This window comes from Portunus trituberculatus, chromosome 42, assembly GCF_017591435.1.
Source record: "Portunus trituberculatus isolate SZX2019 chromosome 42, ASM1759143v1, whole genome shotgun sequence".
In the NCBI taxonomy this organism is placed as follows: Eukaryota; Metazoa; Arthropoda; class Malacostraca; order Decapoda; family Portunidae; genus Portunus; species Portunus trituberculatus.
In genome coordinates, this window is record NC_059296.1 from 882,501 (window position 1) to 900,000 (window position 17,500).

The following is a 17,500-nucleotide window of genomic DNA, read 5'->3' on the forward strand; positions in this document are numbered from 1 at the left end:
CACACACACACACACACACACACACACACACACAATCCCCACAAAAAACACTTCATTAATCAACCGCAACATACTTTCCCTATCACATTTCTCATTTTTTACATACAAACACACACACATACACTTGTGACAGAGAAGCAGGGGAGAGCAAGGCAGGACAGGGAAACGCAGGGTATGGTATGGTAGAGCAGGGCAGAGCAGGGCAGGGCAGGGCAGGGCAGGGCAGGGCAGGGCAGGGCAGGGCAGGGCAGGGCAGGGCAGAGAGTTATTACCTTCCTCATGAATTATTGACTCTTGTAGACTCCTTCATGCGAAAACACAATCATCTTCACCTTTATCCTTGTTAAGGCTCGGGGATGGGAACAAAGGATCCGGGGAAGGGAGAGAGAGAGTGAGAGAAGAGAGAGGGAGCGAGGGAACATGGTACAAATGAATGAGGTGCTGGGAGAAACGATGGACGGACGAAGAGAGAGAGGGAAGGAGGGAGGGAAAGAGGGGGAAAGATAACAAATGAAGGGAGGTAGGGAGAGGAAAGGAGGGAGGGAGGTAGACAGGAGGAGGAGGAGGAGGAGGAGGAGGAGGAGGAGGAGGAGGAGGAGGAGGAGGAGGAGGAGGAGGAGAGAGAAGTGTAACAAGTGATGGGGCAAAGGGAGAGAAGAATGGGAGAGGAAGAGAGGGAACAAATGAAAGGGTTAAGAGAGAGAGTATGATAGAGAGGAAGGTGTCGAGGAACAAGGAGAAGAGGAGAGAGAGAGAGAGAGAGAGAGAGAGAGAGAGAGAGAGAGAGAGAGAGAGAGAGAGAGAGAGAGAGAGAGAGAGAGAGAGAGAGAGAGAGAGAGAGAGAGAGAGAGAGAGAATATGGAAGCAGTGATAAAAGCAGGAGGAAAACAGACAAGGAGTGCTGAAAGGATGAAGGGAGAAGAAGAGGAGGAGGAAGGAGAGGAGGGAGAGGAGGGGAGGAGTGAGAGGGGAGAGGAGGAGAGGAGGGAGAGGAAGAGGAGGAGGGATAATCCAAGTGAGTGTAAAGCGTAATAATTAGTGGAGTCAGAAGCCACCTCACCTCTCACAGCCCTCTCCTCTACTGAATGACCTGAGAGAGAGAGAGAGAGAGAGAGAGAGAGAGAGAGAGAGAGAGAGAGAGAGAGAGAGAGAGAGAGAGAGAGAGAGAGAGAGAGAGAGAGAGAGAGAGAGAGAGAGAGAGAGAGAGAGAGAGAGAGAGAGAGAGAGAGAGAGAGAGAGAGAGAGAGAGAGAGAGAGAGAGAGAGAGAGAGAGAGAGAGAGAAGCATTTTTTCCCACAGTAAGCCTGATACACTCTAGGTATGGAAAACAAAGTATGAAGGCGGGCGTCTTATTATTAAAGGGGGGGAGGGGAAGGATATATATGCGGGGAATTTTTATCTCATTATACAATAAACCTCTCGGCTCTGCATAAACACACGGCAGAGGCGAGGCAAACATTGAACAGAATTAAGGCAAGACAAGACAAGGCAAGGCAAGGCAAGGCAAGGCAAGGCAAGGCAAGGCAAGGCAAGGCAAGGAACACTACACGAGAACGGGAACAATGTGTGTGTGTGTGTGTGTGTGTGTGTGTGTGTGTGTGTGTGTGTGTGTGTGTGTGTGTGTGTGTGTGTGTTGCTGATTGGCGCTCCCGACCATTAATCTTACGAATCGAGATTGTCCCTTCGACGCAGCAGACTTTACGATCCAAGAGTGTTAACAAGGAAGAACAAGTAAGTGGCAGGAGGAGGATGAGGAGGAGGAGGAGGAGGAGGGAGGAGGAGGAGGAGGAGGAGGAGGAGGAGGAGGAGGAGGAGGAGGAGGAGGAGGAGGAGGAGGAGGAGGAAGAAGGAGCAGGAGGTGGACACTGAGAAGATTCTAACTACGCATCTGTATTTTTCTCCCTCCACTCTTATTCAGCTACATGTCTTACTTTTAATTACTGAGCGCACGTAAACACACCACGCAAACAGCCTCAAGGACCAAGGCTCGTGTCCCTATCTCGTAAACACACCGCCAACTGGTCTCAACCACTTTCTAAACGTTGTAGTGAAAGTTGCTGTGTTCTTTCAAGGGTGTCATGTTCTAGTGTCGGTTTAATAAGGAATTCTGCATCACCCATATAAAAAACAACAACAATAACACGACGAATAATTTGAGAGGCTTTTGGAAATATTCGTGATGAAAGAACGAGGAGATTTGAAAAATACGAGAGATTGTTACTAATATTATTATTTTCCATTCATCTGTGTTCCTATGTGTATTTTTCCCCAAACGAATGCCTTTTAAGATACATTCACCACAGTATTCACCTCTTCTTCCTCCTCTTATACAGTATCGAAACCACCAACAGCACCTCCTCGCTTCTTAGCCTCGCGCCGGCTCTTCCCCAGACACCTCGCCGTGCCCCACTTCCCCGAGAACACTCCTTTCCAGGGATGTTATCTTAGAGGGCGAGCAAGAGGGCCGTGTAAAGTGACTCCCAGCGGCAGCGGTGCGTGGCCGGGAGGGAAGCAACGACGGCGAATGAGAGTCAGTATTCGGAACAGGAAATTGGAGGCTCAGGTGGTCGAACAGCAGTGTTACCTACGTACATGTAACTATTCCTGCTGCTGCACCTGTTGAGAACCTGCCGTCTGAGTGCGTGTGTTTCACTGTTTGATCTGCTGCAGTCTCTGACGAGACAGCCAGACGTTACCCTACGGAACGAGCTCAGAGCTCATTATTTCCGATCTTCGGATAGGCCTGAGACCAGGCACACACCACACACCGGGACAACAAGGTCACAACTCCTCGATTTACATCCCGTACCTACTCACTGCTAGGTGAACAGGGGCTACACGTGAGGAGACACACCCAAATATCTCCACCCGGCCGGGGAATCGAACCCCGGTCCTCTTGTGTGTGTGTGTGTGTGTGTGTGTGTGTGTGTGTGTGTGTGTGTGTGTGTGTGTGTGTGTGTGTGTGTGTGTGTGAGCAGACAGGCATCACTAAAAGGTATTGGTTTAAAAGGCTGCCATTGAAAAAGACATTCACTAACCAGCACATCCTGTCTTGCCTGACGCGGCCCAACCTAATCCTTCAACTTGAGAGAGAGAGAGAGAGAGAGAGAGAGAGAGAGAGAGAGAGAGAGAGAGAGAGAGAGAGAGAGAGAGAGAGAGAGAGAGAGAGAGAGAGAGAGAGAGAGAGAGAGAGAGAGAGAGAGAGAGAGAGAGAGAGAGAGAGAGAGAGAGAGAGAGAGAGAGAGAGAGAGAGAGAGAGAGAGAGAGAGAGAGAGAGAGAGAGAGAGAGAGAGAGAGAGAGAGAGAGAGAGAGAGAGAGAGAGAGAGAGAGAGAGAGAGAGAGAGAGAGAGAGAGAGAGAGAGAGAGAGAGAGAGAGAGAGAGAGAGAGAGAGAGAGAGAGAGAGAGAGAGAGAGAGAGAGAGAGAGAGAGAGAGAGAGAGAGAGAGAGAGAGAGAGAGAGAGAGAGAGAGAGAGAGAGAGAGAGAGAGAGAGAGAGAGAGAGAGAGAGAGAGAGAGAGAGAGAGAGAGAGAGAGAGAGAGAGAGAGAGAGAGAGAGAGAGAGAGAGAGAGAGAGTCAAGAAAAAACCAGCGGCGATGTGAGGAACTTTTACCAAGCGTGTGTTAAGGAAAAGCCGCGCATCACCTGCATAAATCCGGCAGTCATAAAGCAGGCAAGTTATTACACCATCGTCATCGAAGGGGACCAGCAGCGGGGGAAGGGAAAAATGTTGTAACTATCCCCGCCTGAATCTCGGCTCTGACGCGTGCCTTTATGATGCAAATGACAGGCGGCTTATAGGCACCCTGATGGCACCCGGGGAAGGCAGGAAGGAGTCGCCAACACCCTCCTCTCCATAAATGTATAGACCAAACCCACTTTTTTACCCACCCCTATCCCAGCCCAGCCCTTTTTTGCGGGAGATTATCTTTTTTTTTCCTCTTCCTAAAGTTTGCCAAAGACTGCTTTCATAAGAAGAATCATGACGCAATCTTGCATATTCTGTTTATACTGAGACGGAGTGGCGGCAGTGCACTGTGGGATGAGAATAACATGTATATAGGAGAGAGAGAGAGAGAGAGAGAGAGAGAGAGAGAGAGAGAGAGAGAGAGAGAGAGAGAGAGAGAGAGAGAGAGAGAGAGAGAGAGAGAGAGAGAGAGAGAGAGAGAGAGAGAGAGAGAGAGAGAGAGAGAGAGAGAGAGAGAGAGAGAGAGAGAGAGAGAGAGAGAGAGAGAGAGAGAGAGAGAGAGAGAGAGAGAGAGAGCATTTGGATGGAATGGCAGAAGAGGAAAAGGAATAGAATTAGGGAAAGGAGGAGGAGGAGGAGGAGGAGGAGGAGGAGGAGGAGGATGAGGAGGAGGAGGAGGATGTGAAAAGAGACCGCCGCATGGAGAAGAATCACAGCGGAAGGATGAAAAACAAGCTGGGAGCGGCGGCTGTGTGGATGGCGTGGGGGACCCACTACCCGCTAGACACCTTTAACATTCACTCCTATTTCCAAAATTTCATGTTGTTACTTGATGAGAAAAAGTTGCATGTTATAAAACAAGCGACGCATGAGAATTCACGCAGGGATAAAACTACAGAAGTTCGTTCATTTACAATGTACTTGTGTGAATGTAGCAAACAGGAGCGGGGCGTAGCGTGCTCCGGCCGGGAATGTGATACGGTGTTGGTGAAAGAAACACGAGGCTTCCTGCACATTACTCTTGTTTCCGCACGAGACGAATATTTTACAGAATTTCCTGCCTAAGAAGGAGGGCAAGCATCCTACGAGCATTACTGGTAAGCCAAGTATCATCACGAAAAGTAATTTACCTCTTTCCGAGGAGAAAGATGTGTAATCAGTATGTTCAGCACTCTTAACTTATGGATCAGAAACTTGCAACTTAACGAAAGTTTTAAATAGCAAACTTAGGAGCACTCAGGCAGGCACCGAAAGAATCACCTCACACAACAAGAGGAGACAAGTCCGGATTATCGCGGCTTAACGAGCGAACTAGAGGAATAAACGGAATACCTCATAAAAATAAACGGGTCTTGACATAACAACCTTCACATTGCCATGAGCCTCACCTACACAACCTGGACAGCATAACGGACAGGACAAGGCATAAAGCCAGGTGACAAAGCCAAGGCGGACATTAAACCAACGTATTGTTTCCTTCCTTCTGAGGCAGCCAGCCTGGGTTCTGCAGCGACTGAGGTGTCACTGACAGTTAGTCTAGAGATGAATATTGCCTTACTTTTACTACGGAGCCGTGTCCTGGGTGACGTAGGCGACCATGGCAGAGCATTCTCTTTGCTCTCTCGTTATTTTATAATACTCTACCAACACTGACTCATTCCGGTAGCCCATAATTTTTTGTAAGTTTCCCTCTTCTTGTTCCTTCTGTCTTGCCACTCAAACTTAAGTTTTCCAAGGCTTCCTTCTAATAAAATGACCAAGGAGTCCATCTCACCCTAATGCTCTTCATCACCTCCCTGTCTCCATCCTCTGTACAATTTCCTCATTTGTTTTCTTGCATTTCGTTATGTTCAACACTCTTTTCCAGCACCATATTTCCATCTTCTTTGTATCTTTTTATTCATTGTCCACGCCTCACAACCATACAACAACACTAACCATACAAATGTTCTAATCACTCTTTTTCTACATACTATTGACGTGTGTGAATCCTTCAAAGCTGTTCTCATCTTACCAAAATCTTGTTCACTTATTATCATCCTCATTGCAAGTGCTTTGATGCAACAGCCGGCTTGAATTATCTCACTTCTCAGGTATTTAAAACGGTCCATTTGTATGAAATATTCACTTCCAACACTGACATTCCATTACTTTTCCTCTGGTCTTTTGAAGAGGGATAAATAGACGGGGTAAAAAAAAGTCATGGTCTGCCAAGGATTCCCAGCACTCGTCTTTCATCATACACAATATTTATGTACATAAATTTCCTTGCTATATGCAGCTCTTGGGAACACCGGTCAGCATGAAAGGAAAATACGAATTTGTCAGTCTGATTCTTAAAGCATCGACATGCAAGCAGGCTGTCTTGCATAGCATTCAATTACAATCTGTCATTCCACTTCTCCTTGCATATTTGGTAACCACATAGAAAGTGGCCGGAGAATATTCTCACATTTAATATTCCAGAAAAAAAGCTTTGAAGCCTCGAGTTTCTTGAGGAAATAAAATGTTGTCACTCAAGCTGACACTTTGGTGCGTGGGTGTAAACAAGGAGAGAGGTTCTCTCTTCCCTGGAGAATCAAACTGACTCGGATGTTCTTGTCCCAGAGGAGCCGTGTCTCTTGCCAAGACTGCAGGTGAGGCTGAGGCTGATGCCGAGTTGTGCTAATATCGCCACGTGAACTGTACGGGGAGACAGGCTGCAGCGTGACAGACGCGCCTGGAAGCCGTGCACGGGAAGTTCGTAACTTTGGTTGTTTGCTACCTTGCCGTTATTAACGCTTCCAGCTGCCTCTGGATTCTAGATCTACGGAGGACACCAAATCAAAACTATATGTATGTGTCAGCGGCTGCAGCAGCCTTGGGTGTGGGTGTTATTGGGGTCTTGCGGAGCATCACACATTCAGGCTGAGGTGAGTTACGTTGTACTGAGACTGTAACACTCGAGATATTCATTGGTGTTCCCCTGCATCGTGTACACAGCAAAGGTCGGTAGCACAACCGGCAGCGGTAAACAAAAATCTCACTGCAACCCGAAAGTTGCCTTACAGCGCAGCCATCCTGTATGAACCCTGTCACACATCCTGTGTCACAGTCCCGTGGCCAGGCAGGGCAAGGTTCAGCCATAACTCTCGCGGTCACTGATTCAGTTTATTTTGAATTTCTTAAAATGAGATTCATGACTTCATGTTTTATTACATGAACTTAAGGAAAGTACAAACAACAAGGCAACGCGCGCCGACAACTGGTGAGGGAACCACCGCTGCTGATTCCTTGCCGTGTTGTTTATTTGTATATCTTTTTGTTCAAGTTTAGCCATGCAGGAGTAAAGAGTTAAAATTACGTGAACATGACAGACAAGAAAGAAGATCACACATGCTTGAACGTTAATATGATCGACCAGTGCCATTATGTCCGAAATATAATTGTTTAGTGATGTATGATATTTGTTCTCATTATTTACAATTAAATCACATTGCCTTAAATCCATTCATTAGAATAGGATCACACGGCCGTCCAGCTGAAAGCCTCGTCAAACGGAATGGTTCCCATCACTGATGACACCAGGAGTCATAGATTACACATGGCCTCACCCAATGCATGGCGTCTCATTAATTCCTAAAACCCAACACTACGTGCTCTCATGCAGTTAGGGTGGCACGCGTTGGCACAAAGCAACAACGGCATGATGGAAACAGCAGCAGCTGCAACAATAACAAAAACAACAATAACAACGACAACGACTACACTAACAAGAACAACAACAACAATAACAAGAAAATCAGCGCCTACGACACCGACGACGACGGCAGCGGCGGTTCCGAGGAGATCGGCGGCAGGTCTGGTAGCCGCCGGCGGCGGGAAGTTCAAGAATAACAGACGATACACCGGACGCGTCCCGCGCCATAAGTCCGCGGCTGGGGACTGAAGTAAGAGCCCTGTAAATTACCTCACATCCGAAACTCAGACACTTTGTGTCGGGATACTGCTTTTATGGGGCAAGAAATCACGTCTGTGAGGGAAAGTGAGCGATCCGAAGGCAGAACTCCAATGTACGGTAATCGCTGGACATAAGATCACTGCCACGGCAACCGACACAATGGTAAGCGATCACCATCAATAACGTTGTTGTCCTCCCACGCCTATCATATGCATGCATATATACATACATAACTAGTAACACACACACACACACACACACACACACACACACACACACACACACACACACACACACACACACACATTCTTGCGGGTGTAGGCATCCATTGCAGTGCAATCCTGAAATAAATCAGTGAGTGTTCCTGCCACGACGAGAGGAGGGCCATGCACTGCCCCGCCCCGCACCCTCACTGCTACCTCACCACCCTCCCTCCACCACCAATCTTCTTGGCCCACGCTGTAATAGTCCATCTTCATCTGTCAATCCCTCCTTGAACCCCTGGAGTCCAGAAAGACGGAACTTGGCTTAATTACAATATCACTACAGAATATCATTTGCTCGACTCTTAGGACTAATCTTTATAGTGACTTTTATGGCCCAATCGAAAAGGCGGCCTCTCTTAATGCTTCCCTCCTTCCCTATCTGGTGCACACTTACTCCTTTCTGCTCTCCCTCTCTCACACATACACTTTCCTACCCTCCTCACTTGCCATTCCCTCTTCCTCTCAGTTTTTGATTAGGTGCGTCTCCGAGCCGTTCACGTTTGCTATTCCTGCCTTGTAACTTGTAAGTGCTTCCTACTAACATCAACACAACTAATACCGGAGGAAATAACACTTTAACTAACCATTGTCGAGGTGATTATAACAAAACAATGGAGGGGGAGAGACGGAGCGATGGATTTCAACTTCCAATTTCGCCTCTGCGGTGCCTCCTCTCTCCCAACACACCTCCAGCCACCCCGCTACCTCGCCAGCCTCAAGCCCTGCCAAGAAATCTATAATCCTTCCACTAGTAGCCAGCGTCATCACTATTTTATTCTCCCCTCCTGTATGTTCTTCTGGTCTGCCTTTCCCTCTGATCCGTTTCGCTTTCTTCCCACCAGAGCAGCGCGGCCGCCCCTACACCACTACCACGCTAACGATGCCACTCCGCCTGCCATCACTACCCTCCCCTCGCACTCCATCTCTTTATTTACTTATTTTTATCACTCTTCCTTTGATTATCATCTTTCTCTATCCTTCCCCTTCCTTCCTTGCTTTCTTTCTTTCTTTCTTTCGTTCGTTCGTGTTTCCTTCCCTCGTTCACTTCCTTTAGACGTGGTGTTTCTTCGTCTCTCTCTCTCTCTCTCTCTCTCTCTCTCTCTCTCTCTCTCTCTCTCTCTCTCTCTCTCTCTCTCTCTCTCATACTGTATACTTCCTCCTCTTAAGTACATCCTCTTTCTCTACACCATCTTCCGCCTTCACTCCTTTCTCCTCCTCCTCCTCCTCCTCCTCCTCCTCCTCCTCCTCCTCTTCCTCTTCCTCCTTCCTTCACTCCTCACCAAGGCCTCTGCTTCCTCCTCCTCTTGCTTGCCTTCCTGCTCGCACCATGTTCAGCTCCACACTTCTTTCTTAGTTTCCTCTGTTTCACCTCTTCATCTTCCTCCTCCTCCTCCTCCTCCTCTTTCCACCTTCACTATAACTATCATATTATCCTCTTCTTCCTCTTCTTTCTTCCTTCTCTTTTAATTCTTTTCCTCCTCTTCTTTCTCTTCCTCCTCCTCCTCTTCTTCCGACTCACTATCCCGCTTGCTTTCATCATCGAGTCTTGTTTTTACTTCTTTTTACGTGATGCATTGACGAAAATGTATGCTAGTCTCTCTCTCTCTCTCTCTCTCTCTCTCTCTCTCTCTCCAGCGGGACTCATTTAATATTTGAAAAGCCAGTGGGTATCTCGTATCCTCTTGTCTATTATCTCTCTAAATATCTCCATCTCCAATTACGTTCCGTGCACCGGCTGTGTCTCGAAGCCTCGTTACGTCTGGGATCCGCTGGCAGATTTAAGGAAGGCTGTGACGCGAGGCGGTGGGGAGGGAGGCTGGCTGCGTCACATCCGGCGGTGGAGGAAAAGCAAGGGTAAGGGGTAATGTTGTATTTGCCCTGAGAGAGAGAGAGAGAGAGAGAGAGAGAGAGAGAGAGAGAGAGAGAGAGAGAGAGAGAGAGAGAGAGAGAGAGAGAGAGAGAGAGAGAGAGAGAATGGTCCACGTTCCCCATTTTCTATTTTGTCTATCTTTTTTATCGTTTTCTTTATCTTCCCGTGCGCAGCTTCAGCACTCAGCACTCAGCACGCCGTTCACTCCTCGCTTCCTTCCCCTCTTTGTTCTGTTACAGTTTTATGTCTTCTCTGTTTGTTGTCCCTCTCCCTCCCTTCATTCATTCATCTTCTCCCAGTGACAAGACGTAATGGCGTGATAGTAAAAATAAACAGATTTAGTACAATGGTTCGTAACACTTTTAAAGCGAAGTGGAATCCCTGCAACATCGGAGAGCTCAGGAATCTCACGCCTTTTGTCAGTGGCGATAATACAAACACTGTATGTAAAAGGGTATTATTTCATTAGTCTTCCTTCTGTTTTTCCCTCAGGTGCAGAAGAGTAATGGGTAAATATAACAGTATGATCTCTCTCTCTCTCTCTCTCTCTCTCTCTCTCTCTCTCTCTCTCTCTCTCTCTTTACGATGCTCTGATGTATTGTTGTTATTTTCTTATTTTTAGTTTTCATATCTTATTGAACTCTTCCGTTGGATTTGGTTAGTGTAGGTTAGGTTCGGCAAATGTATAGTTTTTTTTTTCCATTACAGTTTCATTCCTTCGTTTGATTTGGTATGCATAGTTTTATTTCACTGTTTACGATACAGTGCTCATATTTTCCTTTTCAGCAGATGCTTCACGGTGCCATTTCCTCTAATTCCACAATTAACTAAAAAATATGCCCACTTTCCCTTTAGCCAGATGCGGTGTTCAAAGTCCTTTCCTCCGTCTAATTTCCCTCCAAACTATAAAATGTCCAATGTTTCCCTTTGGCCAGAGGATGCGGTATTCTTTTCTCTTTCCCTGCCGATACGAGCACCCGAGGGAGCAGTGGGTGAACAGCCTCGTTCCTTTGTATCTTTATCTAGCACACGTAGTTTACCTGTGGCTGTATATCGCAGCCTGCGTGGCCAGTGGTAAGGGCAGTCTCCTGGTAATCCCACTAACACCAATACAAGAGCCACACACGCGGGGTGGCACCAGCACAGGAGCCACACACTCAGGGTGGCACTAATGTCACTCATAAACATAGCCCAGACCCCAAGACGAAGGACTCATCATAAGCAGGCGGTGATGGACGTTAACACAAACAACAAAATGATGGTGACGTAAACACTCCACCCTCCCCAGCGCCTCTGAGGGTGGGGCGACAGCTGCTGGTGTTCTGTTTGGCGTCAGGACAAGGGAAGCATCGCCCAGGAGACGAGGCCGTGTTTAGGCAAGGCTTTCCATCCTCATGTTTACTGAACGCTCCCTGAATCAGAACGTATCACAATATATGTGGGTATAGTTTGCTCGCCACAAGGAAGGAAAGGCGGTGCCAGTGACCCCTGCACGTCACGGGGCACGGTAGGGATGAAAAGTTGGTGCTTAATATTAAAAAGGTGAGTGTCGGTGGAATAATGTCAAGGTGATTAGTGCCGCTTTGCCATACAGAAGGGAAGTGTGCGCCATAAAAGCCAACAACTGTGACGGGCCTCGCACTACACCAACAATAAATACTATAACTGAACGCTGATGTGTTTGAGAGAACAGATGGAAAAGGGAGCTCAGTTATGGCACACTTGCGGTGCATCAGGGGGGTTTCAAAAGGTTTTCGTATGGGAGTATGGGGATCAATTTATACATTTAAAAGGAGGCAAAGCTGACTAACATACGTCCAAGCCAGATGTTGCTGTATAGAAAGTAGAAGCTGTAATTAGTTTCCTGAGAACTTGCGTATTTCAAAGGAGTATATGAAAAGGTAAAAAAAAAAAAAAAAAAAATGTAAGAGGATTTTAAAGGGGCTGAGGGGCGGAGCGGGAGCGTTTAAAAGAGGTTACAGAAGCCTTACTTCCTCTTTCTCACCCTAATTACGGCATTAACTCAGCGGCGGGGACTAGCCTTAAGTTTGTCTATATCTTTTAAAAGTTAAATTAGGACCTTAACTCTAGCGGTGTAGTGATAGTGGCGGGTGGCTGCTAACAGGGCGAGGAGCGTCTTCAGCAACATATCGTATCATTTGTGTGCGTGATGATGGTCCCCCGCCGCCATCTAATACTAGTCATTTCAGAGACTCGGATTGCCCACAGGTGTATACGTAATGCAAGGTGTACAGGATGCGTAATACGATTAACAGTCATTACTAAACGCAGCGGCATTTAACCCCTTCAGTACAGGGACACATTTTTACCTTGAGATTTGTGTACGATAAGACCATTCTATTGACATTAGCAAGGGTCTATGGAGGTCAGAAGATTAATGGCCACAGTCTTCACTATTTTGATCCCCAACATAAATCTCTGAAGCTGTATAAAACCACCAAATAATAAGCAGAGTGAATATGGAAACGCGTCCTGGTACTGAAGGGGTTTAAAGGCTAATACTGATTCGATCTCTGGTGGTGAACTATCAAGAGTAACTCGTTTTCTCCACTGGTGTTGCTTAAGTTCTGTGTGTCCGTCCTTAATGATCTTGATGGCTAAATATATTCATGAAAGTGCTTCTTACTCTGAATTTTCTCAACACTCCTGCTGATCACAGTGCCACTAACAAGGATCAGATAAAATTTGGCATTAACAATTACACAGAAGGCCAAAGGTGTACATTAATGAAGGTGTGCGTGAGAAATAATGATGTGTTGTGCCTCCACCCTCACACGACATGACACGACACGACACTACCTCGCCAGGCACCCTCAGTATAGACTAGGAAGTGGCCTGCTTGGTACTTGGTCTCCATATGTACTGTGTGACTGTGTGTCTGTCTGTCTGTCTGTCTGTCTGTCTGTCTGTCTCTCTCTCTCTCTCTCTGTAACCCTAATACCTACGCATCTACTGTATACATTCGAATGATTTCAAATAACTTCAATAACACTGTGACCAAACAGAGCACGTGCTGGGGCCAGATTACTGCGGCCATCAAAAAAAAAAAAAAAAAAAAAAAAAAAAAAAAAAAAATAAAAAAATAAAAATAAATAGATAAATAAAAGAAAAAAACCTATCATCGGTCCACCTGAATACGGGGGAAATGACATCGGTGCTTCACAACTTTATGAAAAAAAAAGAAGAGAAAAATCTGATGGTTGTTATCTCTGGAAGCTCATACTCTTTATATTTCTGTCTGGAATGGCGCCAGGTCAATTCCATGGCTTCCCCAAAGAGTCTGCTATCAATAGAATACATTAAATCTTGCCAGTTCCAGCCGGCCTCGCTCGTGGTGTCCGGCACATAGGTAAGAATATTTCCCCACATTTTTTTTCATTTTCCCGCCAAACCTCTTCAACCTGGATCGGATTACTGCACTGCTCCATATTTCTAAATTCTATGGTTTTCATTTTTCTGACTCTCTCTCTCTCTCTCTCTCTCTGTTAGCTAGCTTTTCATATAATTGTATCAGCGGGAAATCCTCTCCGTTTGATGTTCTGCGTGCCTTCCGACCTTGACCTTTTGGCGGGTCTGTGGTCCTGATCGAGTGCCCGCTATCGTCTTTAATAACTGTGCTTCCGTGCTTGTACCTCGCCTGGTCAAACTTTTAAAATTTCTGTGAACACCCACTTCCTCTTTTTGGCGGAAGATTGTTTACATCCCCATGTCCCGCTCGCCTTTAAAATGCCACGTTGAATGCCTGACTTATGGACTTTTTTTTTAATATTATCCAAATGCCTACTAAAGTCAACCTCTCAGTTATTTCAGTCTGCTCTCTTTTTTTTCTTTTTATCCGGCATATACATAATAACCTCATATAAATACGGTATAAATATTCGAGCTGCCACAAAGAATAAAATTGTGTATTTCATTATCAAAACCTTTTGGCACATCAGGTTCGGCTGAGGAATGTATTTTGTATTGCAACAGGTCAAAATTTCCATTGTGCAAAGCGATGGATCTATAAAAAGAACTCACCTATCCCTTTACGGTGTGTGTGTGTGTGTGTGTGTGTGTGTGTGTGTGTGTGTGTGTGCCCTCTTTTCACTCAGTTGATGAAGTTTACATTAAATTTGGGCGCTCTCCTTAAAACATATATACATTTAATTCATAAACAACCCTTACAAGACTTCCCGTTCCAGTCCTTCCTGAAAATCTCGCATCTTAAACTCTATAAAGTTCAGAGTTGTGTATTTATCAGTTTATCGCAACTATGGCTACTTGAGAAGGACGGCTCTGAAGTGTCCTTTGAAACAGCGTGAAGTCAAGAGCTGGCATCTCATCAACTCCTCCCCTGCAGTGTCCTCATTCTTCAACACTACACAGAGGCTCGGGTTCTCCTGTTTTTCCTCTATCTCATTCTTTTAAGCCTTTCACTGCGATGCACAACAAATCACAGCTCTAAAAACATTGCATGACGTCTTTAGAGGCACGTCAAAAAAGAGGTATGTAAAAAGAACAGATTTAGCAATTTCAAGTCAATGTAAAATTTGGAAGTGGTTGTAAGATGCTTATAGAGACAACACACATTGCTTCCAGTGGTTTGAATAGTTGTATATCGTAAAGAAAGGGTTAAGCGTGTGTAATGCATGCCTAATTTGCCTATACACCCTCCTTCCTTGCTTTCCCGCTTCATAAAACTAATGCGTATTGAACGAGCGTCTTCGTTCCCTCACCTCTTTGCATTTGCTAATCCCGGTAACCAACTCTTTCAGGGGGAGAGCATCAGGACGCTTCGCAAACCACAATGGCCCAACTTTTGATAATCTCTTCCATGGCTTTTTTTTTTTTTTTTGTTGTTGTTTCGAAGCGGCTGACGGCAGAAGCTGTTTTTATTTTTTCTTCAATTTGCTTTCAAGACATTAGTTTCTTTTTTACTGTGAAAACATACCATGATCTGACAGAGAGAGAGAGAGAGAGAGAGAGAGAGAGAGAGAGAGAGAGAGAGAGAGAGAGAGAGAGAGAGAGAGAGAGAGAGAGAGTGCTTGTGAACAGTATATGGACTAACTTAATTTATAAAAGATAAGAAAGTGACAGACTGATAAAACTGTAGTCTGGGTCCTAGTTTCAAGGAGGATCATAGCAAGACAATCCAACAGGCGTCAGAGTATCCTATTACATGACAAACACAACATTAGCAGGCCGCCCCGCCACCACACGCGCGGCGCAGGTGGTGCCAAGGTGTGCTGGCGACTCACTCAACTTCGAGGAAAAGCCGTCATGAATGATGTGAGGGCCTGCATTTGTGATTTATTCCAAGCAACTCATTCAAAGGCATGTAGGCACACATTATGAATCCATTCGAGCGGGTACACATGCAGGAACGTACACACACACGCACACGCGCACACACACACACACACACACACACACACACACACACACACACACACACACACACACACACACACACCATTCCTTCTCTCTCTCTCTCTCTCTCTCTCTCTTTCTCTTTTCAATGAATACTTGTTCGGAAAATATTTCTGACTCTTATCTATTGAAACCCATCATCAACTTTTCCATCTAAGCTATCACCAAAGACCAATATCATGGGAAAGTAAATATAGAAAGAAGCCATAATAACTCAGGCTTAGATAACCCCAAAGTTTGTTGACATGAATTCACAGAAGTTTTGTCCAAGTTTGGGCTGAGTATTGACTGCTGGGTTCCGTATAGCGGCCGTCCGCCGCCGCCCCTGCCAGCCGCCGCACCAAGCAAGGCGGCACGGGCAACGGGCACAGGAGTGGCTGTTGGGCGTTGGGGAAGGGAGAGGGGGAGGGGGATGGTTGAGTTACGGGGTAGGTGAGGAAAAGTCAGCACAAAGGTGAGAAAACAACAGCGGGAAGGGACGGAGGCATGACGGAAGTGGAATAAAAACACCATCACTTTTGTTGGCGTGTCGAAAGAGTCTGCCAACACTCCCTCCCATTTACGTAAAAGGGAATTTCTCTCATCATCCGGTCTTTTCCTGCCCCGCCCTTCCCTGGTGGCGTAGTAAGAGGGATTCACCTGGGTGCGGTGTCGCGGACAGCGGGGCGACCATCTACATCAAGCACCAACCGAGGCCGCTCGAGGTGACGCTGCCGACGACCTGCGGATGAGGACACGGTGAGGACACAGTACTGGCTAGGACGGGAAAACTAGCTAATTATGCTACTTAACGTGGGTACGAAGAGAGGCGCCTCATCTTACACAAGTTTGCCAAACACTTCCTCACTACATTATAATCTACTAAAAATAAAATTAAAATGACATGAAAACTGACATCTTTCGAAAGTTAAAAGAAAACCTAAGCCTGGCCATGGAGGGATTTAACAATTCGTTTTGCATTCCCCTCACCGTAGACTATATATTTTCTACAAAAATGTTTCAAGGTTTAAAATGTCAGAAGCCCGCGGCACTGAATGGCCCAGCAATGGTCCCGCTGGGCAAGATGGCCCCTAGATCCAGCCCGTGACCCCAGCCATCGACACACTTCACTGGCTGTGTCACCGAACCCGCCGCGCCACCAAGAAAAAACACATACATTATTTTGCTTTTCAACAGAGAAATCCACGGATCTCTGACTTCCACTTCAGTAATGTTGAAGTTCCGCGATCAACACTGAAAGTTGTGTGAACTTTATAACCAGGGAGACTTTGTCCTCCCTCCTCCCAAAGACAAACCTCATCACGAGGGGAATTTTTTTTGTATTAGAGCATGTGCATTTACCGACTTCAGAAATGTTATATCTGTACGAGGGCATTTAATTTTTAATAAGCTCCTTGCTTGAATTATGACACAATCATTATTACAGTAAACATTGTTCCTCCATAATTTCGCGTGGAGCACATATTCAGGCGAAGGTGTTGCATGGAAGACCATTGAGGTGTACTGCCAGGAACTCTGCCTTTCACATTTGCTGCATTAGAATGGTTACAGCAGCGGGACATGTCGGTTAAGAGGCCATGCGGGGTGAGGTGTGAAGGGTGCGCAGAGTGAGTGCTGCGAGGGGCAGCTGATGTGCACGCAATTTTGGAAAGCACAGGCTGGGTGGATGTGCATGAGCTGTGGAGGGTGCCAGATATGGTGTGTGTGTGTGTGTGTGTGTGTGTGTGTGTGTGTGTGTGTGTGTGTGTGTGTGTGTGTGTGTGTGTGTGAAAGGCACATGCAGACCAGAGGGTCTGGACGAGGAAGGGTGCGGGATGGGCAAGGACGGGCGCAGAGCGGGAAGGGAGTAGAGAAGGGCTGGTCCACCACCGCCCGCCAAAGTAAACAGAGAGCGACCATAATCCTGCAGAGCCGCGAAATTAAAACTTGCTCTAGCAGAAAATCTTCAGGCTGATCAATACTGAGGATCGGCTGCCGGCGAAGGCTCATCTGCCTTACCCAAGTGGACGTGAAGAGACTCGCCAGAGCCATACGACGCGAGAGAACTACTGGAGTGGTGGGCCGATATGGCCGGCCATGGCAGGCAATGGCAGCCCCAAGTGTGCCGGGAACTGTCTTGTGAGTCGTGAATTATTAATCTCCTCAAACACTTTTACTAGAATTGCCTACTTTACTCTTCTTTATTATTAGCAACTGGCAGCCTTACGAGCTTTCTACATGGCATGTCAGTGGATTTGTGTGGCCATGTCGTCGTAATGTTTTATCTGAAGAGACTCACGCTGCCCACACCACTGCCCTTGACAC

General features: G+C 46.5%; 1 protein-coding gene across 3 annotated transcripts in view; it reads right to left on the minus strand.

The window, feature by feature from the left end:
• Positions 1-17,500, minus strand: part of LOC123517524 — a 91,104-nt gene that overhangs the window by 33,820 nt on the left and 39,784 nt on the right. For 2 of the 3 annotated variants that reach the window (XM_045277664.1, XM_045277666.1), the window contains one exon: positions 15,836-15,917. The exons of the other annotated variant lie outside the window; for it this stretch is intronic. The gene's annotated coding sequence lies outside the window, so the exon portion shown is untranslated. The remainder of the gene's footprint in view (positions 1-15,835; positions 15,918-17,500) is intronic. 3 annotated transcript variants of the gene reach the window in all.